Here is a 2,664-nt window from a genome sequence, read left to right as displayed (position 1 = left end):
TAAGCATGTGTAAAAACACACACACACACACACACACACACACACACACACACACACACACACACACACACACACAGGCTCGAGCTTCATTACTTCAGTAATGAAGCTCGAGCCAGAGGTTTTCAGTAACTCCTGAAATTTGTGTTCATGACAGTGTATTGATTATAAAAAGCTTGAAATCTATTTTTGTCTCGCGTGTGATGATGTTGCTAGGAAAAAAAGGGTTCTATTTTCCATGAGTTACAGCTAAATAAAACCAAATGTTGATGGCCAGTATTTTGGGTTTAGATGGGGAATGCTCCTGTAAGATCCCTGCTTATAATGACTCACACTGCACCACACACGTGGCACAAAAATTAGAACAATGCCAGCAAGTGGGAAGCAGAACAGTATGTTATGCCATTGAATACACTTGTAATTGCAATCTGATTGTTAAACGTAGGCTGTAGTAGTAGTGTGTGTTTGTGTCTTTGTGAACCCTCCAAACAATTTCGGTACATGATGTTCTTTATGAACTCAGCTGCTCTCCACGTCATGCTGTTTATATTCTGCTTATCAATCACATGTTGCTGCAGGCACCAACGGAGGAGGATAGGGTGATGAAAGGCAAAGAAAGATGAGGTGGTGATAAAAAGAAGAGTGTGAAGGGAAGATTATCACCCTTTGGCCCTTAATGCAGCTGTGTGATGACTTTTTTCCCCCAGGATACACATACACAAATAGATACATCCCCCTGTCTAATAATGACAATGTATAAAGGAAGTTCAACTACTGTGGGGTGCACTGGATTTGAGTGGGATGCAAAGCACTGAAAGATGGGAATGTCAGTCTGGCTGCACGAGAAAGGGAACATTTCCATATACAAAATGTGTCACCCACATGTATGGTACATAATAATGACATACCAGCAATCACATGCAGTAATCACAGTTGGGTACATAGTGAGGCTAGAGTGCAGATATTTGACCACCCACTGAAGCAAAAGAGGCAAAAAGAGACAAGAATGACCTTTTATAACAAGAGAAATGGAAGACGTGGCAGACCCTGTGTGTATGTGTGTGTGTGTGCGTCTCTGCATGTGTTTGTTTTGAAAGTGAGGCCTCTTACCATCAGTTAGCTGCCTGGTGCTGACAGTGCTCTACAGCTGAGCCACAGCAGAGCGATCTGGGACCTGCTTTGACATTTTCAACTTGATTCATTAATTCATGGTTGGCAGCCCCGGTGACATGCACACTTAAATGAGCTACACTGCCTGGCTGTGCATCCACTTGAAATACACAGTTTGTGTTTTATGACCTCATTCAAAAAGGCTGGTAGTGTACACATACTCATCTTGTCTATGATGCAAAGCTTCAGCGTAAAAGACTTGGATTCTCCTCCTCCTCTTTGGGTTCATTTCTTTTTTACATCCTTCCCAAAAAGAGATTACGTAAGTTGAGACCCGCTTATTGAGATCCTCAAACAATCTTTCATTAAGAAGATAATAAATTCTTCTGCATATGAATGTGGTAGACATGTGTGTGTTTCCTGTCTTGGTGATATTCTTGAGGCAGCTGCTGTGGTGCTAAATTCAGATTTGTCCCAGGGGCTCCTCTTTCTAAACCGCTTGAGTGAGGCTGCTGGGGCGGAGATTCTCATGATAACTCCTAATTCTGCTGTGTTTACAATAGTATTATGGGAGTCTGTATACAGGATCAGAGTCAGTGTATGTGATTAACAAAGGGGAGGCAGCTCTCCATACACCATACTACTCTCTTTTAGAATCCATCACTAGTGATTCTTTCTCTAACCCTAACCAAGTTCTATTGCTACCAAAACCTATACAAAATATGTTTCACAAGTACAGTACATGCTATAGTGCTAAACTACATTAGTTTCAGCTAGGTAGTATAAGTATAAACATAAGAAGACATGGTTCTTCAGTTCTCAGATGGTTGCAAAGAAATAATCCACATAAAATGGATATTCAAAGAACAGTGGGTTGGTTTATTGATTGTGAAATCATACTACACAGAAACAGAATCTCTCTTTATAGTCAGTAGTATATCCAGCACTTTGTATCCATTCAGTATTTCCTGAGGCCATCTAAACTTGGGTGCATTATATATAGTTAAATATGTTATAAGCATTTATCATTCTGATGTTATAATGTGAGGCCTCTCTGCCTGCTGTGCCACGTTTTTGTGCAGTGCCCAACAAAGTTCTGAATTCAAAAGTGATTGTGGAGACAAGAGTCATAAATCTGTGTCCCCTGGGTCCACATCAAAGACAGATATATAACCACGGGCCATAACATTATGTGTGTGTATGTGTGTTACTGTGCATGTACTGTGTCTGTGCGTGCTGGTCTCTTGTGCTTTGTGCTTTCTCAATACAAGTAAATTATTGTGTTTGTGAATTCAAGCACTTGTGTGCATGTGTCTTTCTTTAACTGACGGGGAGACACACTGCGCAGTTTTATCTCTCAGTGTTTTCACTTATCCAGACAGTTCCATAATAGTCAGAAACTGACTGAGTGGGTCCCATCTCTCTTTTGGCTGCAGGAAGTTGGAACCAAGATGCCAGCTTGTCCTATGATTTTTTGAAAAACAGGCTGTGACAATTTGATAAATTATAGAATGCGTTTATGACAGGACATCTCCAAGTGGAAAAAGTGAGGGAGAC

Source organism: Anabas testudineus, chromosome 7, assembly GCF_900324465.2.
Source record: "Anabas testudineus chromosome 7, fAnaTes1.2, whole genome shotgun sequence".
NCBI classification, from domain to species: domain Eukaryota; kingdom Metazoa; phylum Chordata; class Actinopteri; order Anabantiformes; family Anabantidae; genus Anabas; species Anabas testudineus.
This window is presented reverse-complemented; position numbering follows the sequence as displayed.